The following is a 25,498-nucleotide window of genomic DNA, read 5'->3' as shown; positions in this document are numbered from 1 at the left end:
CATTACTACGTGATACAATCCAGAAATAGCCCAGGATCTGTTGAACGAGTATGTGAAGTGTGCGAAAGTATGAGTCTGATGAGGGCAAATCCCAGACCTATCCCAGACCTAACATGCGTTATCCTCTAAAATATTTATCAAGACCAGGTTTAATTGATTGTTTCTGTGTGGTCCCACATTACAACGTGATCCAAACCAGCAAAAACCCAGGATCCGTTCAACAAGTATGAGAAGAATGCGAAAGTATGAGTCTGATGAGTGAAAATCCCAGGCCTAACCTAGACCTAACATGCGTTATCCTCAAAAATATTGATCGAAACCTGGTTTAATCGACTGTTTCAGTGTGGTACCACATTACTATGCGATCCAAACCAGAAAATAACCCAGGATCTGTTCAACGAGTATGTGAAAAACGCGAAAGTATGAGCCTGATGTGGGCAAATCCCAGACCTATCCCAGACCTAACTTGCGTTGTCCTCTAAGATATTGATGGAATCCAGGTTTAATTGACTGTTTCAGTGTTGTACTTCATTACTACGTTATGCAATCCAGAAAAAGCCCAGGATCCGTTCAACAAGTATGTGAAGAATGCGAAAGTATGAGTCTGATGAGTGAAAATCCCAGACCTAACCTAGACCTAACATGAATTATTCTCTATGATATTGATCAAAACCAGGTTTAATTGACTGTTTCAGTGTGGTACCACATTACTACGTGATCCAAACCAGAAAAAACATAGGATCCGTTCAACAAGTATGTGAGGAATGCGAAAGTATGAGTCTGATGAGTGAAAATCCCAGACCTAACCTAGACCTAACATGCGTTATCCTCTAAAATGTTGATCCAAACCAGGTTTAATGGACCGTTTCAGTGTGGTACCACACTACTACGTGATCCAAACCAGAAAAAACCCAGGATCTCTTCAACAAGTATGTGAAAAACGCGAAAGTATGAGCCTGATGTGGGCAAATCCCAGACCTGTCCCAGACCTAACTTGCGTTGTCCTCTAAGATATTGATGGAAACCAGGTTTGATTGACTGTTTCAGTGCTGTACTTCATTACTACGTGATGCAATCCAGAAAAAGCCCAGGATCTAGCCATCAAGTATGAGAAATATGCGAAAGAATGAGCCTGATGAGAGCAAATCCCAGACCTAACCTAGACCTAACATGAATTATTCTCTAATATATTGATCGAAACCAGGTTTAATTGACTGTTTCCGTGTGGTCCCACATTACTACGTGATCCAAACCAGAAAAAACCCAGGATCCGTTCAACAAGTATGTGAAGAATGCGAAAGTAAGAGTCTGATGAGTGAAAATCCCAGGCCTAACCTAGACCTAACATGCGTTATGCTCAAAAATATTGATCGAAACCAGGTTTAATCGACTGTTTCAGTGTGGTACCACACTACTACGTGACCCAATCCAGAAAAAACCCAGGATCTGTTCAACAAGTATGTGAAAAACGCGAAAGTATGAGCCTGATGAGGGAAAATCCCAGACCTATCCCAGACCTAACTTGCGTTATCCTCTAAAATATTGATCGAAACCAGGTTTAATTGACTGTTTCTGTGTGGTACCACATTACTACGTGATACAATCCAGAAATAGCCCAGGATCTAGCCATGAAGTATGAGAAATATGCGAAAGTATGAGCCTGACGAGGGCAAATCCTAGACCTAACCCAGACCTAACATGCGTTATCCTCTAAACTATTTATCAAGACCAGGTTTAATTGATTGTTTCTGTGTGGTCCCACACTACTACGTGATCCAAACCAGAAAAAACCCAGGATCCGTTCAACAAGTATGTGAAGAATGCGAAAGTATGAGTCTGATGAGTGAAAATCCCAGACCTAACCTAGACCTAACATGCGTTATCCTCTAAAATGTTGATCCAAACCAGGTTTAATGGACTGTTTCAGTGTGGTACCACACTACTACGTGATCCAAACCAGAAAAAACCCAGGATCTGTTCAACAAGTATGTGAAAAACGCGAAAGTATGAGCCTGATGAGGGCAAATCCCAGACCTATCCCAGACCTAACTTGCGTTGTCCTCTAAGATATTGATGGAAACCAGGTTTAATTGACTGTTTCAGTGTTGTACTTCATTGCTACGTGATGCAATCCAGAAAAAGCCCAGGATCTAGCCATCAAGTATGAGAAATATGCGAAAGAATGAGCCTGATGAGAGCAAATCCCAGACCTAACCTAGACCTAACATGAATTATTCTCTAATATATTGATCGAAACCAGGTTTAGTTGACTGTTTCAGTGTGGTCCCACATTACTACGTGATCCAAACCAGAAACAACCCAGGATCCGTTCAACAAGTATGTGAAGAATGCGAAAGTATGAGTCTGATGAGTGAAAATCCCAGGCCTAACCTAGACCTAACATGCGTTATCCTCAAAAATATTGATCGAAACCTGGTTTAATCGACTGTTTCAGTGTGGTACCACATTACTATGCGATCCAAACCAGAAAATAACACAGGATCTGTCAAACGAGTATGTGAAGTGTGCGAAAGTATGAGCCTGATGAGAGCAAATCCCAGACCTAACCTAGACCTAGCATGAATTATTCTCTAAAATATTGATCGAAACCAGGTTTAAATGACTGTTTCGGTGTGGTACCACATTACTACGTGATCCAAACCAGAAAAAACCCAGGATCTGTCCAACAAGTATGTGAAGAATGCGAAAGTATGAGTCTGATGAGTGAAAATCCCAGACCTAACCTAGACCTAACATGCGTTATCCTCTAAAATGTTGATCCAAACCAGGTTTAATGGACTGTTTCAGTGTGGTACCACACTACTACGTGATCCAAACCAGAAAAAACCCAGGATCTGTTCAACAAGTATGTGAAAAACGCGAAAGTATGAGCCTGATGTGGGCAAATCCTAGACCTATCCCAGACCTAACTTGCGTTGTCCTCCAAGATATTGATGGAAACCAGGTTTAATTGACTGTTTCAGTGTTGTACTTCATTGCTACGTGATGCAATCCAGAAAAAGCCCAGGATCTACCAATCAAGTATGAGAAATATGCGAAAGAAGCAGCCTGATGAGAACAAATCCCAGACCTAACCTAGACCTAACATGAATTATTCTCTAATATATTGATCGAAACCAGGTTTAGTTGACTGTTTCAGTGTGGTCCCACAATACTACGTGATCCAAACAAGAAACAACCCAGGATCCGTTCAACAAGTATGTGAAGAATGCGAAAGTATGAGTCTGATGAGTGAAAAACCCACGCCTAACCTAGACCTAACATGCGTTATCCTCAAAAATATTGATCAAAACCTGGTTTAATCGACTGTTTCAGTGTGGTACCACACTACTACGTGACCCAATCCAGAAAAAACCCAGGATCTGTTCAACAAGTATGAGAAAAACGCGAAAGTATGAGCCTGATGAGGGAAAATCCCAGACCTATCCCAGATCTAACTTGCGTTATCCTCTAAAATATAGATCGAAACCAGGTTTAATTGACTGTTTCTGTGTGGTACCACATTACTACGTGATACAATCCAGAAATAGCCCAGGATCTAGCCATGAAGTATGAGAAATATGCGAAAGTATGAGCCTGACGAGGGCAAATCCTAGACCTAACCCCGACCTAACATGCGTTATCCTCTAAAATATTTATCAAGACCAGGTTTAATTGATTGTTTCTGTGTGGTCCCACATTACTACGTGATCCAAACCAGAAAAAACCCAGGATCCGTTCAACAAGTATGAGAAGAATGCAAAAGTATGAGTCTGATGAGTGAAAATCCCAGGCCTAACCTAGACCTAACATGCGTTATCCTCAAAAATATTGATCGAAACCTGGTTTAATCGACTGTTTCAGTGTGGTACCACATTACTATGCGATCCAAACCAGAAAATAACCCAGGATCTGTTCAACGAGTATGTGAAAAACGCGAAAGTATGAGCCTGATGTGGGCAAATCTCAGACCTATCCCAGACCTAACTTGCGTTGTCCTCTAAGATATTGATGGAAACCAGGTTTAATTGACTGTTTCAGTGTTGTACTTCATTACTACGTGATGCAATCCAGAAAAAGCCCAGGATCTAGCAATCAAGTATGAGAAATATGCGAAAGAATGAGCCTGATGAGAGCAAATCCCAGACCTAACCTAGACCTAACATGAATTATTCTGTAATATATTGATCGAAACCAGGTTTAGTTGACTGTTTCAGTGTGGTCCCACATTACTACGTGATCCAAACCAGAAACAACCCAGGATCCGTTCAACAAGTATGTGAAGAATGCGAAAGTACGAGTCTGATGAGTGAAAATCCCAGGCCTAACCTAGACCACACATGCGTTATCCTCAAAAATATTGATCGAAACCTGGTTTAATCGACTGTTTCAGTGTGGTACCAAATTACTATGCGATCCAAACCAGAAAATAACACAGGATCTGTCAAACGAGTATGTGAAGTGTGCGAAAGTATGAGCCTGATGAGAGCAAATCCCAGACCTAACCTGGACCTAACATGAATTATTCTCTAAAATATTGATCGAAACCAGGTTTAATTGACTGTTTCGGTGTGGTACCACATTACTACGTGATCCAAACCAGAAAAAGCCCAGGATCAGTTCAACAAGTATGTGAAAAACGCGAGAGTATGAGCCTGATGAGGGCGAATCTCAGACCTATGCCAGACCTAACTTGCGTTATCCTCTAAAATATTGATCGAAACGAGGTTTAATTGACTGTTTCAGCGTGGTACCACATTACTACGTGATACACTCCAGAAACAGCCCAGGATCTAGCCATGAAGTATGAGAAATATGCGAAAGTATGAGCCTGATGAGAGCAAATCCCAGACCTAACCTAGACCTAACATGAATTATTCTCTAATATATTGTTCGAAACCAGGTTTAATTGACTGTTTCAGTGTGGTCCCACATTACTACGTGATCCAAACCAGGAAAAACCCAGGATCCGTTCAACAAGTATGTGAAGAATGCGAAAGTATGAGTCTGATGAGTGAAAATCCCAGGCCTAACCTAGACCTAACGTGCGTTATCCTCAAAAATACTGATCGAAACTTGGTTTAATCGACTGTTTCAGTGTGGTACCACATTACTATGCGATCCAAACCAGAAAATAACCCAGGATCTGTTCAACGAGTATGTGTAAAACGCGAAAGTATGAGCCTGATGTGGGCAAATCCCAGACCTATCCCAGACCTAACTTGCGTTATCCTCTAAAATATTGATCGAAACCAGGTTTAATTAACTGTTTCTGTGTGGTACCACATTACTACGTGATACAATCCAGAAATAGCCCAGGATCTAGCCATGAAGTATGAGAAATATGCGAAAGTATGAGCCTGATAAGGGCAAATCCTAGACCTAACCCAGACCTAACATGCGTTATCCTCAAAAATATTTATCAAGATCAGGTTTAATTGATTGTTACAGTGTGGTACCACATTACTACGTGATCCAAACCAGAAAAAACCCAGGATCCGTTCTACAAGTATGTGAAGAATGCGAAAGTATGAGTCTGATGAGTGAAAATCCCCGGCCTAACCTAGACCTAACATGCGTTATCCTCAAAAATATTTATCGAAACCTGGTTTAATCGACTGTTTCAGTGGGGTACCACACTACTACGTGACCCAATCCAGAAAAAACCCAGGATCTGTTAAACGAGTATGTGAAGTGTGCGAAAGTATGAGCCTGATGAGGGCGAATCCCAGAACTATCCCAGACCTAGCTTGCGTTATCCTCCAAAATATTGATCGAAACAAGGTTTAATTGACTGTTTCAGCGTGGTACCACATTACTACGTGACCCAAACCAGAAAATAGCCCAGGATCTATCCATGAAGTATAATAAATATGCGAAAATATGAGCCTGATAAGGGCAAATCCTAGACCTAACCCAGACCTAACATGCGTTATCCTCAAAAATATTTATCAAGACCAGGTTTAACTGAATGTTTCAGTGTGGTACCACATTACTACGTGATCCAAACCAGAAAAAACCCAGGATCCGTTCAACAAGTATGTGAAGAATGCGAACGTAAGAGTCTGATGAGGGCAAATCCCAGACCTTTCCCAGACCTAACTTGCGTTATCCTCAAAAATATTGATCGAAACCTGGTTTAATCGACTGTTTCAGTGGGGTACCACATTACTATGTGACCCAAACCAGAAAATAGCCCAGGATCTATCCATGAAGTATAATAAATATGCGAAAGTATGAGCCTGATAAGGGCAAATCCTAGACCTAACCCAGACCTAACATGCGTTATCCTCAAAAATATTTATCAAGATCAGGTTTAATTGATTGTTACAGTGTGGTACCACATTACTACGTGATCCACACCAGAAAAAACCCAGGATCCGTTCAACAAGTATGTGAAGAATGCGAAAGTATGAGTCTGATGAGTGAAAATCCCAGATCTAACCTAGGCCTAACATGCGTTATCCTCAAAAATATTGATCGAAACCAGGTTTAATCGATTGTTTCAGTGTGGTACCACATTACTATGTGATCCAAACCAGAAAATAACCCAGGATCTGTTCAACGAGTATGTGAAGTGTGCGAAAGTATGGGTCTGATGAGGGCAAATCCCAGACCGATCCCAGAGCTAACATGCGTTATCCTCTAAAATATTTATCAAGACCTGGTTTAATTGAATGTTTCAGTGTGGTACCACATTACTACGTGATCCTAACCAGTAAAAACCCAGGATCCGTTCTACAAGTATGTGAAGAATGCGAAAGTATGAGTCTGATGAGTGAAAATCCCCGGCCTAACCTAGACCTAACATGCGTTATCCTAAAAAATATTGATCCAAACCAGGTTTAACGGACTGTTTCAATGTGGTACCACACTACTACGTGACCCAAACCGGAAAAAACCCAGGATCTAGCCATCAAGTATGAGAAATATGCGAAAGTATGAGCCTGATGAGAGCGAATCCCTGACCTATCCCAGACCTAACTTGCGTTATCCTCTAAAATATTGATCGAAATCAGGTTTAATTGACTGTTTCAGCGTGGTACCACTTTACTACATGATACAATCCAGAAACAGCCCAGGGTCTAGCCATGAAGTATGAGAAATATGCGAAAGTATGAGCCTGATGAGGGCAAATCGAAGACCTAACCCAAACCTAACATGCGTTATCCTCTAAAATATTTATCAAGACCAGGTTTAATTGAATGTTTCAGTGTGGTACCACATTACTACGTGAACCAAACCAGAAAAAACCCTGTATCTGTTCAACAAGTATGTGAAGAATGCTAAAGTATGAGTCTGATGAGTGAAAATCCCAGGGCTAACCTATGCCTAACATGCGTTATCCTCAAAAATATTGATCGAAACCAGGTTTAATCAATTGTTTCAGTGTGGTACCACATTACTATGTGATCCAAACCAGAAAATAACCCAGGATCTGTTCAACGAGTATGTGAAGTGTGCGAAAGTATGAGTCTGATGAGGGCAAATCCCAGACCTATCCCAGAGCTAACATGCGTTATCCTCTAAAATATTGATCCAAACCAGGTTTAATGGACTGTTTCAGTGTGGTACCACTTTACTGAGTGATCCAAAGCAGAAAAAACCCTCGATCAGGTCAACATGTATGTTAAAACTGCGAAAGTATGACCCTGATGTGGGCAAATCCCAGGCCTAACCTAGACCTAACATGCGTTGTCCTCTAAAATATTGATGGAAACCTGGTTTAATCGTCTGTTTCAGTGTGGTACCACATTACTATGTGATCCAAACCAGAAAATAACCCAGGATCTGTTCAACGAGTATGTGAAGTGTGCGAAAGTATGAGTCTGGTGAGGGCAAATCCCCGACCTATCCCAGACCTAACATGTGTTGTCCTCTAAAATATTTACCAAGACCAGGTTTAATTGATTGTTTCTGTGTGGTCCCGCATTACTACGCGATCCAAACCAGAAAAAACCCAGGATCCGTTCAACAAGTATGTGAAGAATGCGAAAGTACGAGTCTGATGAGTGAAAATCACAGACCTAACGTAGACCTAACATGCGTTATCCTCAAAAATATTGATCGAAACCAGGTTTAATCGACTGTTTCAGTGTGGTACCACATTACTACGTGATCCAAACCAGAGAAAAACCCAGGACCTGTTCAACAAGTATGTGAAAAACGCGAAAGTATGAGCCTGATGACGGCAAATCCCAGACCCATCCCAGACCTAACTTGCGTTATCCTCAAAAATATTGATAGAAACCTGGTTTAATCGACAGTTTCAGTGTTGTACTTCATTACTACGAGATCCAATCCAGAAATAGCCCAGGATCTGTTCAACGAGTATGAGAAATATGCGAAAGTATGAGCCTGACGAGGGCAAATCCTAGACCTAACCCAGACCTAACGTGCGTTATCCTCCAAAATATTTATCAAGACCAGGTTTAATTGAATGATCCAGTGTGGTACCACATTACTACGTGAACCAAACCAGAAAAAACCCAGGATCCGTTCTACAAGTATGTGAAGAATGCGAAAGTATGAGTCTGATGAGTGAAAAACCCCGGCCTAACCTAGACCTAACATGCGTTATCCTCAAAAATATTTATCGAAACCTGGTTTAATCGTCTGTTTCAGTGTGGTACCACATTGCTATGTGATCCAAACCAGAAAATAACCCAGGATCTGTTCAACGAGTATGTGAAGTGTGCGAAAGTATGATTCTGATGAGGGCAAATCCCAGACCTATCCCAGACCTAACATGCGTTATCCTCAAAAATATTTATCGAAACCTGGTTTAATCGTCTGTTTCAGTGTGGTACCACATTACTATGTGATCCAAACCAGAAAAAACCCAGGATCCGTTCAACAAGTATGTGAAGAATGCGAAAGTATGAGTCTGATGAGTGAAAATCGCAGACCTAACCTAGACCTAGCATGCGTTATCCTCTAAAATATTGATCCAAACCAGGTTTAATGGACTGTTTCAGTGTGGTACCACACTACTACGTGATACAATCCAGAAACAGCCCAGGATCTAGCCATGAAGTATGAGAAATATGCGAAAGTATGAGCCTGATGAGGGCAAATCATAGACCTAATCCAAACCTAACATGCGTTATCCTCTAAAATATTTATCAAGACCAGGTTTAATTGAATGTTTCAGTGTTGTACTTCATTACTACGTGATACAATCCAGAAACAGCCCAGGATCTAGCCATGAAGTATGAGAAATATGCGAAAGTATGAGCCTGATGAGGGCAAATCCCAGACCTATCCCAGACCTAACATGCGTTATCCTCAAAAATATTAATCGAAACCAGGTTTAGTCGACTGTTTCAGTGTGGTACCACATTACTACGTGATCCAAACCAGAGAAAAACCCAGGATCATGTCAACGAGTATGTGGAGTGTGCGAAAGTATGAGTCTGATGAGGGATAATCCCAGACCTATCCCAGACCTAACTTGCGTTATCCTCTAAAATAGTGATCGAAACCAGGTTTAATTGACTGTTTTAGTTGTGGTACCACTTTACTACGTGACCCAAAGCAGAAAAAACTCTCGATCAGGTCAACATGCATGTTAAAACTGCGAAAGTATGACCCTGATGAGGGCAAATCCCAGGCCTAACCTAGACCTAACATGCGTTATCTCCTAAAATATTGAGCGAAACCAGGTTTAATTGACTGTTTCAGTGTGGTACCACATTACTACGTGATCCAATCCAGGAATAGCCCAGGATCTAGCCATGAAGTATGAGAAATATGCGAAAGTATGAGCCTGATGAGGGCAAATCCTAGACCTAACCCAGAACTAACATGCGTTGTCCTCTAAAATATTTATCAAGACCAGGTTTAATTGATTGTTTCAGTGTGGTCCCACATTACTACTTGATGCAAACCAGAAAAACCCAGGTTCCGTTCAACAAGTATGTGAAGAATGCGAAGGTATGAGTCTGATGAGTGAAAATCCCAGGCCTAACCTAGACCTAACATGCGTTATCCTCAAAAATATTGATCGAAACCTGGTTTAATCGACTGTTTCAGTGTGGTACCACATTACTATGTGATCCAAACCAGAAAATAACCCAGGATCTGTTCTACGAGTATGTGGAGTGTGCGAAAGTATGAGTCTGATGAGGGCAAATCCCAGATCTATCCCAGACCTAACATGCGTTATCCTCTAAAATATTTATCAAGACCAGGTTTAATTGATTGTTTCAGTGTGGTCCCACATTACTACGTGATCCAAACCAGAAAAAACCCAGGATCCGTTCAACAAGTATGTGAAGAATGCGAAAGTATGAGTCTGAAGACTGAAAAACCCAGACCTAACCTAGACCTAACATACGTTATCCTCCTTGATATTGATCCAAACCAGGTTTAATGGACTGTTTCAGTGTGGTACCACACTACTACGTGATCCAAACCAGAAAAAACCCAGGATCTGTTCAACAAGTATGTGAAAAACGCGAAAGTATGAGCCTGATGAGGGCATATCCCAGACCTATCCCAGACCTAACTTGCGTTGTCCTCTAAGATATTGATGGAAACCAGGTTTAATTGACTGTTTCATTGTTGTACTTCATTACTACGTGATGCAATCCAGAAATAGCCCAGGAACTAGCCATCAAGTATGAGAAATATGCGAAAGAATGAGCCTGATGAGAGCAAATCCCAGACCTAACCTAGAACTAACATGAATTATTCTCTAAAATATTGGTCGAAACCAGGTTTAATTGACTGTTTCAGTGTGGTCCCACATTACTGCGTGATCCAAACCAGAAAAAACCCAGGATCCGTTCAACAAGTATGTGAAGAATACGAAAGTATGTGTCTGATGAGTGAAAATCCCAGGCCTAACCTAGACCTAACATGCGTTATCCTCAAAAATATTGATCGAAACCTGGTTTAATCGACTGTTTCAGTGTGGTACCACATTACTACATGCCCCAAACCAGAAAAAACCCAGGATCTGTTCAACAAGTATGTGAAAAACGCGAAAGTATGAGCCTGATGAGGGCAAATCCCAGACCTATCCCAGACCAAACTTGCGTTATCCTCTAAAATATTGATCGAAACCATGTTTAATTGACTGTTTCAGTGTGGTACCACATTACTACGTGTCCAATCCAGAAATAGCCCAGGATCTAGCCATGAAGTATGAGAAACATGCGAAAGTATGAGCCTGACGAGTGCAAAGCCTAGACCTAACCCAGACCTAACATGCGTTATCCTCAAAATTATTAATCGAAACCTGGTTTAATCGACTATTTCAGTGTGGTACCACATTACTACGTGACCCAAACCAGAAAAAACCCAGGATCTGTTCAACAAGTATGTAAAAAACGCGAAAGTATGAGCCTGATGAGGGCAAATCCCAGACCTATCCCAGACCAAACTTGCGTTATCCTCTAAAATATTGATCGAAACCAGGTTTAATCGACTGTTTCGGTGTGGTACCACGTTGCTATGTGTTCCAAACCAGAAAAAACCCGGGATCAGATCAACAAGTACGTGAAAAACGCGAAAGTATGACCCTGATGAGGGCGAATCTCAGACCTATCCCAGACCTAACTTGCGTTATCCTCTAAAATATTGATCGAAACCAGGTTTAATTGACTGTTGCAGCGTGGTACCGCATTACTACGTGATACAATCCAGAAACAGCCCAGGATCTAGCCATGAAGTATGAGAAATATGCGAAAGTATGAGCCTGATGAGGGAACATCCTAGACCTAACCAAACGTAACATGCGTTATCCTCTAAAATATTGATCCAAACCAGGTTTAATGGACTGCTTCAGTCTGGTACCACTTTACTACGTGATGCAAACCAGAAAAAACCCAGGATCAATTCAACAAGTACGTGAAAAACGCGAAAGTATGAGCCTGATGAGGGCGAATCCCAGACCTATCCCAGACCTAACTTGCGTTATCCTCTAAAATATTGATCGAAACCAGGTTTAATTGACTGTTTCAGCGTGGTACCGCATTACTACGTGATACAATCCAGAAACAGCCCAGGATCTAGCCATGAAGTATGTGAAATATGCGAAAGTATGAGCCTGATGAGGGAACATCCTAGACCTAACCAAACGTAACATGCGTTATCCTCTAAAATATTGATCCAAACCAGGTTTAATGGACTGCTTCAGTCTGGTACCACTTTACTACGTGATGCAAACCAGAAAAAACCCAGGATCCGTTAAACAACCATGTGAAGAATGCGAAAGTATGAGTCTGATGAGTGAAAATCCCCGGCCTAACCTAGACCTAACATGCGTTGTCCTCTAAAATATTGATGGAAACCAGGTTTAATTGACTGTTTCAGTGTCGTGCTTCATTACTACGTGATCCAATCCTGAAAAAGCCCAGGATCTGTTCAACAAGTATGTGAAAAATGCGAAAGGATGATCCTGATGAGGGCAAATCCCAGACCTATCCCAGACATAACTTGCGTTGTGCTCTAAAATATTGATCGAAACCAGGTTTAATGGACTGTTTCAGTGTGGTACCACATTACTACGTGATGCAATCCAGAAAAAGACCAGGATCTAGCCATCAAGTATGAGAAATATGCGAAAGTATGACCCTGATGAGGGCAAATCCCAGACCTATCCCAGACCTAACTTGCGTTGTCCTCCAAAATATTGATCGAAACCAGGTTTAATGGACTGTTTCAGTGTGGTACCACTTTACTATGCGATCCAAAGCAGAAAAAACCGTCGATCAGGTCAACATGTATGTTAAAACTGCGAAAGTATGACCCTGATGAGGGCAAATCCCAGGCCTAACCTAGACCTAACATGCGTTATCCTCAAAAATATTGATCGAAACCAGGTTTAATCAACAGTTTCAGTGTGGTACCACATTACTACGTGATCCAAACCAGAAAAAAACCCAGGAGCTGTTCAACAAGTATGTGAAAAACGCGAAAGTATGACCCTGATGAGGGCAAATCCCAGGCCTAACCTAGACCTAACATGCATTATCCTCTAAAATATTGATCGAAACCAGGTTTAATGGACTGTTTCAGTGTGGTACCACATTACTATGTGTTCCAAACCAGAAAAAACCCAGGATCTGTTCAAGAAGTATGTGAAAAACGCGAAAGTATGAGCCTGATGAGGGCGAATCCCAGACCTATCCCAGACCTAACATGCATTATCCTCTAAAATATTGATCGAAACCAGGTTTAATGGACTGTTTCAGTGTGGTACCACATTACTACGCGATCCAAACCAGAAAAAACCCAGGATCTGTTCAACGAGTATGTGAAAAACGCGAAAGTATGACCCTGATGAGGGCAAATCCCAGACCTATCCCAGACGTAACATGCGTTATCCTCTAAAATATTTATCAAGACCAGGTTTAATTGAATGTTTCAGTGTTGTACTTCATTACTACGTGATGAAATCCAGAAAAAGCCCAGGATCTAGCCATCAAGTATGAGAAATATGCGGAAGAATGAGCCTGATGAGAGCAAATCCCAGACCTAACCTAGACCTAACATGAATTATTCTCTTAAATATTGATCGAAGCCAGGTTTAATTGACTGTATCAGTGTGGTACCACATTACTACGTGATCCAAACCAGTAAAAACCCAGAATCCGTTCAACAAGTATGTGAAGAATGCGAAGGTATGAGTCTGAAGAGTGAAAATCCCAGACCTAACCTAGACCTAAACTAGACATAACTTTCGTTATCCTCTAAAGTATTGATCGAAACCAGGTTTAATTGACTGTTTTAGTGTGGTACCACTTTACTGCGTGATCCAATGCAGAAAAAACCCTCGATCAGGTCAACATGCATGTTAAAACTGCGAAAGTATGAGCCTGATGAGGGCAAATCCCAGACCTATCCCAGACCTAACATGCGTTATCCTCAAAAATATTAATCGAAACCAGGTTTAGTCGACTGTTTCAGTGTGGTACCACATTACTACGTGATCCAAACCAGAGAAAAACCCAGGATCATGTCAACGAGTATGTGGAGTGTGCGAAAGTATGAGTCTGATGAGGGATAATCCCAGACCTATCCCAGACCTAACTTGCGTTATCCTCTAAAATAGTGATCGAAACCAGGTTTAATTGACTGTTTTAGTTGTGGTACCACTTTACTACGTGACCCAAAGCAGAAAAAACTCTCGATCAGGTCAACATGCATGTTAAAACTGCGAAAGTATGACCCTGATGAGGGCAAATCCCAGGCCTAACCTAGACCTAACATGCGTTATCTCCTAAAATATTGAGCGAAACCAGGTTTAATTGACTGTTTCAGTGTGGTACCACATTACTACGTGATCCAATCCAGGAATAGCCCAGGATCTAGCCATGAAGTATGAGAAATATGCGAAAGTATGAGCCTGATGAGGGCAAATCCTAGACCTAACCCAGAACTAACATGCGTTGTCCTCTAAAATATTTATCAAGACCAGGTTTAATTGATTGTTTCAGTGTGGTCCCACATTACTACTTGATGCAAACCAGAAAAAACCCAGGATCCGTTCAACAAGTATGTGAAGAATGCGAAGGTATGAGTCTGATGAGTGAAAATCCCAGGCCTAACCTAGACCTAACATGCGTTATCCTCAAAAATATTGATCGAAACCTGGTTTAATCGACTGTTTCAGTGTGGTACCACATTACTATGTGATCCAAACCAGAAAATAACCCAGGATCTGTTCTACGAGTATGTGGAGTGTGCGAAAGTATGAGTCTGATGAGGGCAAATCCCAGATCTATCCCAGACCTAACATGCGTTATCCTCTAAAATATTTATCAAGACCAGGTTTAATTGATTGTTTCAGTGTGGTCCCACATTACTACGTGATCCAAACCAGAAAAAACCCAGGATCCGTTCAACAAGTATGTGAAGAATGCGAAAGTATGAGTCTGAAGACTGAAAAACCCAGACCTAACCTAGACCTAACATACGTTATCCTCTAAGATATTGATCCAAACCAGGTTTAATGGACTGTTTCAGTGTGGTACCACACTACTACGTGATCCAAACCAGAAAAAACCCAGGATCTGTTCAACAAGTATGTGAAAAACGCGAAAGTATGAGCCTGATGAGGGCATATCCCAGACCTATCCCAGACCTAACTTGCGTTGTCCTCTAAGATATTGATGGAAACCAGGTTTAATTGACTGTTTCATTGTTGTACTTCATTACTACGTGATGCAATCCAGAAATAGCCCAGGAACTAGCCATCAAGTATGAGAAATATGCGAAAGAATGAGCCTGATGAGAGCAAATCCCAGACCTAACCTAGAACTAACATGAATTATTCTCTAAAATATTGGTCGAAACCAGGTTTAATTGACTGTTTCAGTGTGGTCCCACATTACTACGTGATCCAAACCAGAAAAAACCCAGGATCCGTTCAACAAGTATGTGAAGAATACGAAAGTATGCGTCTGATGAGTGAAAATCCCAGGCCTAACCTAGACCTAACATGCGTTATCCTCAAAAATATTGATCGAAACCTGGTTTAATCGACTGTTTCAGTGTGGTACCACATTACTACATGACCCAAACCAGAAAAAACCCAGGATCTGTTCAACAAGTATGTGAAAAACGCGAAAGTATGAGCCTGATGAGGGCAAATCCCAGACCTATCCCAGACCAAACTTGCGTTATCCTCTAAAATATTGATCGAAACCATGTTTAATTGACTGTTTCAGTGTGGTACCACATTACTACGTGTCCAATCCAGAAATAGCCCAGGATCTAGCCATGAAGTATGAGAAACATGCGAAAGTATGAGCCTGACGAGTGCAAAGCCTAGACCTAACCCAGACCTAACATGCGTTATCCTCAAAATTATTAATCGAAACCTGGTTTAATCGACTATTTCAGTGTGGTACCACATTACTACGTGACCCAAACCAGAAAAAACCCAGGATCTGTTCAACAAGTATGTAAAAAACGCGAAAGTATGAGCCTGATGAGGGCAAATCCCAGACCTATCCCAGACCAAACTTGCGTTATCCTCTAAAATATTGATCGAAACCAGGTTTAATCGACTGTTTCGGTGTGGTACCACGTTGCTATGTGTTCCAAACCAGAAAAAACCCAGGATCAGATCAACAAGTACGTGAAAAACGCGAAAGTATGACCCTGATGAGGGCGAATCTCAGAGCTATCCCAGACCTAACTTGCGTTATCCTCTAAAATATTGATCGAAACCAGGTTTAATTGACTGTTGCAGCGTGGTACCGCATTACTACGTGATACAATCCAGAAACAGCCCAGGATCTAGCCATGAAGTATGAGAAATATGCGAAAGTATGAGCCTGATGAAGGCAACATCCTAGACCTAACCAAACGTAACATGCGTTATCCTCTAAAATATTGATCGAAACCAGGTTTAATGGACTGTTTCAGTGTGGTACCACATTACTATGTGTTCCAAACCAGAAAAAACCCAGGATCTGTTCAACGAGTATGTGAAGTGTGCGAAAGTATGAGCCTGATGAGGGCGAATCCCAGACCTATCCCAGACCTAAATTGCGTTATCCTCCAAAATATTGATCGAAACCAGGTTTAATGGACTGTTTCAGTGTGGTACCACTTTACTACGCGATCCAAAGCAGAAAAAACCGTCGATCAGGTCAACATGTATGTTCAAACTGCGAAAGTATGACCCTGATGAGGGCAAATCCCAGGCCTAACCTAGACCTAACATGCGTTATCCTCAAAAATATTGATCGAAACCAGGTTTAATCAACAGTTTCAGTGTGGTACCACATTACTACGTTATCCAAACCAGAAAAAAACCCAGGAGCTGTTCAACAAGTACGTAAAGAATGCGAAATTATGTGTCTGATGAGGGCAAATCCCAGGCCTATCCTAGACCTAACATGCGTTATCTTCTAAAATATCGATCGAAACCAGGTTTAATGGACTGTTTCCGTGTGGTACCACATTACTACGTGATCCAAACCAGAAAAAGCCCAGGATCTAGCCATGAAGTATGAAAAATATGCGAAAGTATGAGCCTGATGAGGGCAAATCCTAGACCTATCCCAGACCTAACGTGCGTTATCCTCTAAAATATTCATCGAAACCAGGTTTAATGGACTGTTTCAGTGTGGTACCACATTACTACGTGATCCAAAGCAGAAAAAACCCTGGATTAGGACAACATGTATGTTAAAACTGCGAAAGTATGACCCTGATGAGTCCAAATCCCAGGCCTAACCTAGACATAACTTTCGTTATCCTCTAAAATATTGATCGAAACCAGGTTTAGTGGACTGTTTCAGTGTGGTACCACATTACTGCGCGATCCAATCCAGAAAAAACCCAGGATCTGATCAACATGTATGGAAAAATGCGAAAGTATGTCCCGCATGAGGGCAAATCCCAGACCTATCCCAGACCTAACATGCGTTATCCTCAAAAATATTGATCGAAACCAGGTTTAATGGACTGTTTCAGCGTGGTACCACATTACTACGTGCTACAATCCAGAAATAGCCCAGGATCTAGCCATGATGTATGAGAAAGATGCGAAAGTATGAGCATGATGTGGGCAAATTCTAGACCTGACCCAGACCTAACATGCGTTATCCTCTAAAATATTTATCAAGACCAGGTTTTATTGAATGTTTCAGTGTGGTACCACATTACTACGTGAACCAAACCAGAAAAAACCCAGGATCCGTTCATCAAGTATGTGAAGAATGCGGAAGTATGAGTCTGATGAGTGAAAATCTCGGGGCTAACCTAGACCTAACAAGCGTTATCCTCTACAATATTGATGCAAACCAGGTTTAATGGACTGTTTCAGTGTGGTACCTATTTACTACGTGATCAAAAGCAGAAAAAACCCAGGATCCGTTCAACAAGTATGTGAAGAATGCGAAAGTATGAGTCTGATCAGTGAAAATCTCAGGCCTTACCTAGACCTAACTTGCGTTGTCCTCTAAAATATTGATGGAAACCAGGTTTCATTGACTGTTTCAGTGTGGTACTACATTACTACGTGATGCAATCCAGAAAAAGCCCATGATCTAGCCATCAAGTATGAGAAATATGCGAAAGAATGAGCCTGATGAGAGCAAATCCCAGACCTAACCTAGACCTAACATGCGTTATCCTCTAAAATATTGAGCGAAACCAGGTTTAATGGACTGTTTCAGTGTGGTACCACACTACTTCGTGATCCAAACCAGAAAAAACCCAGGATCCGTTCAACAAGTATGTGAAGAATGCGAAAGTATGAGTCTGATGAGTGAAAATCCCAGGCCTAACCTAGACCTAACATGCGTTATCCTCTAAAATATTGATCGAAACCTGGTTTAATCGACTGTTTCAGTGTGGTACCACATTACTATGTGATCCAAACCAGAAAATAACCCAGGATCTGTTCAACGAGTATGTGAAGTGTGCGAAAGTATGAGTCTGGTGAGGTCAAATCCCAGACCTATCCCAGACCTAACTTGCGTTATCCTCTAAAATATTGTTCGAAACCAGGTTTAATCGACTGTTTCAGTGTGGTACCACATTACTACGTGAACCAAACCAGAAAAAACCCAGGATCCGCTCAACAAGTATGTGAAGAATGCGAAAGTATGAGTCTGATGAGTGAAAATCCCAGACCTAACCTAGACCTAACATGCGTTATCCTCTAAAATATTGATCCAAACCAGGTTTAATGGACTGTTTCAGTGTGGTACCACATTACTATGTGTTCCAAACCAGAAAAAACCCAGGATCTGTTCAAGGAGTATGTGAAAAATGCGAAAGTGTGATCCTGACGAGGGCAAATCCTAGACCTAACCCAGACCTAACATGCGTTATCCTCAAAAATATTGATCGAAACCAGGTTTAATGGACTGTTTCAGTGTGGTACCACATTACTACGTGATCCAAACTAGAAAAAACCCAGGATCTGTTCAACGAGTATGTGAAGTGTGCGAAAGTATGAGTCTGATGAGGTCTAATCCCAGGCCTAACCTAGACCTAACATGTGTTATCCTCTAAAATATTGATCGAAACCAGGGTTAATCGACTGTTTCAGTGAGGTACTACATTACTACGTGATGCAATCCAGAAATAGCCCAGGATCTAGCCATGAAGTATTAGAAATATGCGAAAGTATGAGCCTGATGAGGGCAAATCCTAGACCTTACCCTGACGTAACATGCGTTATCCTCTAAAATATTTATCAAGACCAGGTTTAATGGACTGTTTCAGTGTGGTACCACATTACTATGTGTTCCAAACCTGAAAAAACCCAGGATCTGTTCAAGGAGTATGTGAAAAACGCGAAAGTATGAGCCTGATGAGGGCGAATCCCAGACCTATCCCAGACCTAAATTGCGTTATCCTCCAAAATATTGATCGAAACCAGGTTTAATGGACTGTTTCAGTGTGGTACCACTTTACTACGCAATCCAAAGCAGAAAATACCGTCGATCAGGTCAACATGTATGTTAAAACTGCGAAAGTATGACCCTGATGAGGGCAAATCCCAGGCCTAACCTAGACCTAACATGCGTTATCCTCAAAAATATTGATCGAAACCAGGTTTAATCAACAGTTTCAGTGTGGTACCACATTACTACGTGATCCAAACCAGAAAAGAACCCAGGAGCTGTTCAACAAGTATGTGAAAAACGCGAAAGTATGACCCTGATGAGGGCAAATCGCAGGCCTAACCTAGACCTAACATGCATTATCCTCTAAAATATTGATCGAAACCAGGTTTAATGGACTGTTTCAGTGTGGTACCACATTACTATGTGTTCCAAACCAGAAAAAACCCAGGATCTGTTCAAGAAGTATGTGAAAAACGCGAAAGTATGAGCCTGATGAGGGCAAATCCCAGATCTATCCCAGACCTAACATGCATTATCCTCTAAAATATTGATCGAAACCAGGTTTAATGGACTGTTTTAGTGTGGTACCACATTACTATGTATTCCAAACCAGAAAAAACCCAGGATCTGTTCAACGAGTATGTGAAAAACGCGAAAGTATGAGCCTGATCAGGGCGAATCCCAGACCTATCCCAGACCTAACATGCATTATCCTCTAAAATATTGATCGAAACCAGGTTTAATGGACTGTTTCAGTGTGGTACCACATTACTACGTGAACCAAACCAGAAGAAACCCAGGATCCGCTCAACAAGTTTGTGAAGAATGCGAAAGTATGAGTCTGATGAGTGAAAATCCCAGACCTAACCTAGACCTAATATGCGTTATCCTCAAAAATATTGATCGAAACCAGGTTTAATCAACAGTTTCAGTGTGGTACCACATTACTACGTGATCCAAACCAGAAAAAAACCCAGGATCTGTTCAAGAAGTATGTGAAAAACGCGAAAGTATGAGCCTGATCAGGGCGAATCCCAGACCTATCCCAGACCTAACATGCATTATCCTCTAAAATATTGATCGAAACCAGGTTTAATGGACTGTTTCAGTGTGGTACCACATTACTACGTGAACCAAACCCGAAAAAACCCAGGATCCGCTCAACAAGTATGTGAAGAATGCGAAAGTATGAGTCTGATGAGAGAAAATCTCAGGCCTAACCTAGACCTAACATGCATTATCCTCTAAAATATTGATCGAAACCAGGTTTAGTGGACTGTTTCAGTGTGGTACCACATTACTATGTGTTCCAAACCAGAAAAAACCCAGGATCTGTTCAACGAGTATGTGAAGTGTGCGAAAGTATGAGTCTGATGAGGTCAAATCCCAGGCCTAACCTAGACCTAACTTGCGTTATCCTCTAAAATATTGTTCGAAACCAGGGTTAATCGACTGTTTCAGTGTGGTACCACATTACTACGTGATCCAAACCAAAAAAAAACCCAGTATCTGTTCAACAAGTATGTGAAAAACGCGAAAGTATGACCCTGATGAGGGCAAATCCCAGGCCTAACCTAGAGCTAACATGCATTATCCTCTAATATATTGATCGAAACCAGGTTTAATGGACTGTTTCAGTGTGGTACCACATTACTATGTGTTCCAAACCAGAAAAAACCCAGGATCTGTTCAAGAAGTATGTGAAAAACGCGAAAGTATGAGCCTGATGAGGGCGAATCCCAGACCTATCCCAGACCTAAATTGCGTTATCCTCCAAAATATTGATCGAAACCAGGTTTAATGGACTGTTTCAGTGTGGTACCACTTTACTACGCGATCCAAAGCAGAAAAAACCGTCGATCAGGTCAACATGTATGTTCAAACTGCGAAAGTATGACCCTGATGAGGGCAAATCCCAGGCCTAACCTAGACCTAACATGAATTATTCTCTTAAATATTGATCGAAGCCAGGTTTAATTGACTGTATCAGTGTGGTACCACATTACTACGTGATCCAAACCAGTAAAAACCCAGAATCCGTTCAACAAGTATGTGAAGAATGCGAAGGTATGAGTCTGAAGAGTGAAAATCCCAGACCTAACCTAGACCTAAACTAGACATAACTTTCGTTATCCTCTAAAGTATTGATCGAAACCAGGTTTAATTGACTGTTTTAGTGTGGTACCACTTTACTGCGTGATCCAATGCAGAAAAAACCCTCGATCAGGTCAACATGCATGTTAAAACTGCGAAAGTATGAGCCTGATGAGGGCAAATCCCAGACCTATCCCAGACCTAACATGCGTTATCCTCAAAAATATTAATCGAAACCAGGTTTAGTCGACTGTTTCAGTGTGGTACCACATTACTACGTGATCCAAACCAGAAAAAAACCCAGGATCATGTCAACGAGTATGTGGAGTGTGCGAAAGTATGAGTCTGATGAGGGATAATCCCAGACCTATCCCAGACCTAACTTGCGTTATCCTCTAAAATAGTGATCGAAACCAGGTTTAATTGACTGTTTTAGTTGTGGTACCACTTTACTACGTGACCCAAAGCAGAAAAAACTCTCGATCAGGTCAACATGCATGTTAAAACTGCGAAAGTATGACCCTGATGAGGGCAAATCCCAGGCCTAACCTAGACCTAACATGCGTTATCTCCTAAAATATTGAGCGAAACCAGGTTTAATTGACTGTTTCAGTGTGGTACCACATTACTACGTGATCCAATCCAGGAATAGCCCAGGATCTAGCCATGAAGTATGAGAAATATGCGAAAGTATGAGCCTGATGAGGGCAAATCCTAGACCTAACCCAGAACTAACATGCGTTGTCCTCTAAAATATTTATCAAGACCAGGTTTAATTGATTGTTTCAGTGTGGTCCCACATTACTACTTGATGCAAACCAGAAAAAACCCAGGATCCGTTCAACAAGTATGTGAAGAATGCGAAGGTATGAGTCTGATGAGTGAAAATCCCAGGCCTAACCTAGACCTAACATGCGTTATCCTCAAAAATATTGATCGAAACCTGGTTTAATCGACTGTTTCAGTGTGGTACCACATTACTATGTGATCCAAACCAGAAAAAAACCCAGGATCATGTCAACGAGTATGTGGAGTGCGCGAAAGTATGAGTCTGATGAGGGCAAATCCCAGATCTATCCCAGACCTAACATGCGTTATCCTCTAAAATATTTATCAAGACCAGGTTTAATTGATTGTTTCAGTGTGGTCCCACATTACTACGTGATCCAAAGCAGAAAAAACCCAGGATCCGTTCAACAAGTATGTGAAGAATGCGAAAGTATGAGTCTGAAGACTGAAAAACCCAGACCTAACCTAGACCTAACATGCATTATCCTCTAAAATATTGATCGAAACCAGGTTTAATGGACTGTTTCAGTGTGGTACCACATTACTACGTGAACCAAACCAGAAAAAACCCAGGATCCGCTCAACAAGTATGTGAAGAATGCGAAAGTATGAGTCTGATGAGAGAAAATCCCAGGCCTAACCTAGACCTAACATGCATTATCCTCTAAAATATTGATCGAAACCAGGTTTAGTGGACTGTTTCAGTGTGGTACCACATTACTATGTGTTCCAAACCAGAAAAAACCCAGGATCTGTTCAACGAGTATGTGAAGTGTGCGAAAGTATGAGTCTGATGAGGTCAAATCCCAGGCCTAACCTAGACCTAACTTGCGTTATCCTCTAAAATATTGTTCGAAACCAGGGTTAATCGACTGTTTCAGTGTGGTACCACATTACTACGTGATCCAAACCAAAAAAAAACCCAGTATCTGTTCAACAAGTATGTGAAAAACGCGAAAGTATGACCCTGATGAGGGCAAATCCCAGGCCTAACCTAGACCTAACATGCATTATCCTCTAATATATTGATCGAAACCAGGTTTAATGGACTGTTTCAGTGTGGTACCACATTACTATGTGTTCCAAACCAGAAAAAACCCAGGATCTGTTCAAGAAGTATGTGAAAAACGCGAAAGTATGAGCCTGATGAGGGCGAATCCCAGACCTATCCCAGACCTAAATTGCGTTATCATCCAAAATATTGATCGAAACCAGGTTTAATGGACTGTTTCAGTGTGGTACCACTTTACTACGCGATCCAAAGCAGAAAAAACCGTCGATCAGGTCAACATGTATGTTCAAACTGCGAAAGTATGACCCTGATGAGGGCAAATCCCAGGCCTAACCTAGACCTAACATGAATTATTCTCTTAAATATTGATCGAAGCCAGGTTCAATTGACTGTATCAGTGTGGTACCACATTACTACGTGATCCAAACCAGTAAAAACCCAGAATCCGTTCAACAAGTATGTGAAGAATGCGAAGGTATGAGTCTGAAGAGTGAAAATCCCAGACCTAACCTAGACCTAAACTACACATAACTTTCGTTATCCTCTAAAGTATTGATCGAAACCAGGTTTAATTGACTGTTTTAGTGTGGTACCACTTTACTGCGTGATCCAATGCAGAAAAAACCCTCGATCAGGTCAACATGCATGTTAAAACTGCGAAAGTATGAGCCTGATGAGGGCAAATCCCAGACCTATCCCAGACCTAACATGCGTTATCCTCAAAAATATTAATCGAAACCCGGTTTAGTCGACTGTTTCAGTGTGGTACCACATTACTACGTGATCCAAACCAGAAAAAAACCCAGGATCATGTCAACGAGTATGTGGAGTGTGCGAAAGTATGAGTCTGATGAGGGATAATCCCAGACCTATCCCAGACCTAACTTGCGTTATCCTCTAAAATAGTGATCGAAACCAGGTTTAATTGACTGTTTTAGTTGTGGTACCACTTTACTACGTGACCCAAAGCAGAAAAAACTCTCGATCAGGTCAACATGCATGTTAAAACTGCGAAAGTATGACCCTGATGAGGGCAAATCCCAGGCCTAACCTAGACCTAACATGCGTTATCTCCTAAAATATTGAGCGAAACCAGGTTTAATTGACTGTTTCAGTGTGGTACCACATTACTACGTGATCCAATCCAGGAATAGCCCAGGATCTAGCCATGAAGTATGAGAAATATGCGAAAGTATGAGCCTGATGAGGGCAAATCCTAGACCTGACCCAGAACTAACATGCGTTGTCCTCTAAAATATTTATCAAGACCAGGTTTAATTGATTGTTTCAGTGTGGTCCCACATTACTACTTGATGCAAACCAGAAAAAACCCAGGATCCGTTCAACAAGTATGTGAAGAATGCGAAGGTATGAGTCCGATGAGTGAAAATCCCAGGCCTAACCTAGACATAACATGCGTTATCCTCAAAAATATTGATCGAAACCTGGTTTAATCGACTGTTTCAGTGTGGTACCACATTACTATGTGATCCAAACCAGAAAAAAACCCAGGATCATGTCAACGAGTATGTGGAGTGTGCGAAAGTATGAGTCTGATGAGGGCAAATCCCAGATCTATCCCAGACCTAACATGCGTTATCCTCTAAAATATTTATCAAGACCAGGTTTAATTGATTGTTTCAGTGTGGTCCCACATTACTACGTGATCCAAACCAGAAAAAACCCAGGATCCGTTCAACAAGTATGTGAAGAATGCGAAAGTATGAGTCTGAAGACTGAAAAACCCAGACCTAACCTAGACCTAACATACGTTATCCTCTAAGATATTGATCCAAACCAGGTTTAATGGACTGTTTCAGTGTGGTACCACACTACTACGTGATCCAATCCAGAAAAAACCCAGGATCCGTTCATCAAGTATGTGAAGAATGCGGAAGTATGAGTCTGATGAGTGAAAATCTCGGGGCTAACCTAGACCTAACAAGCGTTATCCTCTACAATATTGATGCAAACCAGGTTTAATGGACTGTTTCAGTGTGGTACCTATTTACTACGTGATCAAAAGCAGAAAAAACCCAGGATCCGTTCAACAAGTATGTGAAGAATGCGAAAGTATGAGTCTGATCAGTGAAAATCTCAGGCCTTACCTAGACCTAACTTGCGTTGTCCTCTAAAATATTGATGGAAACCAGGTTTCATTGACTGTTACAGTGTGGTACTACATTACTACGTGATGCAATCCAGAAAAAGCCCATGATCTAGCCATCAAGTATGAGAAATATGCGAAAGAATGAGCCTGATGAGAGCAAATCCCAGA

Source organism: Colletes latitarsis, unplaced genomic scaffold (assembly GCF_051014445.1).
Source record: "Colletes latitarsis isolate SP2378_abdomen unplaced genomic scaffold, iyColLati1 scaffold0002, whole genome shotgun sequence".
Taxonomy (NCBI): Eukaryota; Metazoa; Arthropoda; class Insecta; order Hymenoptera; family Colletidae; genus Colletes; species Colletes latitarsis.
Note: the sequence above shows the minus strand (reverse complement) of the source record.